Genomic DNA, 1,026 nt, shown 5'->3' with positions numbered 1-1,026 from the left:
ATGGGGAGGGGGGATATGGGGAGGGGGATATGGGGGAGGGGGTATGGGGGATATGGGGGATGGGGATATGGGGGAGGGGGGTTATGGGGGAGGGGGTATATGGGGGGTGGGGGGTATGGATATCGTGCAGGGGGGGGAGGCTCACCCTGCCTGCTCTGACAAGGTCGTTCACCTTCTTGTGGCACTGGGTGCCTGTCCGTGGTGTCAGGGCCACAGCGGTGACGGCCTCTGCCACTTCCCTCCACAGACGCCGGCTGTGGCGTGGGGCAACTCTGCGGCCGTGCCCGGGATACAGGGCCTCCCTCCTCTGCTCCACTGCGTCCAGGAGCGCCTCCACATCCCGTGACTGGAACATCGGGGCTGAGAGGCGGCCGGCCATCTGGTCGGGTGTTCCGGTCGGGTGTTCCAGTCGGGTGGGGGGAGCAGCACGTCTTTATGAGCCGTCACGCCATGCGGCGTGTATGACGCTGCACGGCGTGAACCACGTGAGCAAGCGCGGATCCCGTCATGTCGCTGCTAGCCCATTTCGGGCCGGAGACTTCGCGACGATTTTTGCGGCGTGACGCATGTCGGATTTGCGCCGTTTTTCGCGCCGATCGGCGGACGTTGCGCCGATAACGGAGAATTTCGCCCCAGGTGTGTATATTATCCTGAATCCCGCAAGCTCAAATTTTGTTTACTAACCTCCAGCTTGGGGGCGTTATCAAAAGCCTTCTGAAAATCTAAACACACCACATCGTCAGATTCTCCTTTGTCTATGATGCAGGTAATACCTTTAAAAAACTCCAGCAGGTTTGACAAACCCCCCCCGCCGGGTCGGGGAATCGCCGGGGGCTGGCGTGAATCCCGCCACCGCCGGTTGCCATATTCTCCTGCACCGGAGATTCGGCGGGGGCGGGAATCGCGCTGCGCCGGTTGGCGCCACCCCCCCCCCCCCCCCCCCCCCCCCCCCCGCGATTCCGGGCCGAAGTCCCGCTGCTAGAATGCCTGTGCCGCCGGCATAAATTAAACCACCTACCTTACCGG

The sequence above is a fragment of the Scyliorhinus torazame genome, chromosome 14 (genome assembly GCF_047496885.1).
Source record: "Scyliorhinus torazame isolate Kashiwa2021f chromosome 14, sScyTor2.1, whole genome shotgun sequence".
NCBI lineage: Eukaryota > Metazoa > Chordata > Chondrichthyes > Carcharhiniformes > Scyliorhinidae > Scyliorhinus > Scyliorhinus torazame.
Note: the sequence above shows the minus strand (reverse complement) of the source record.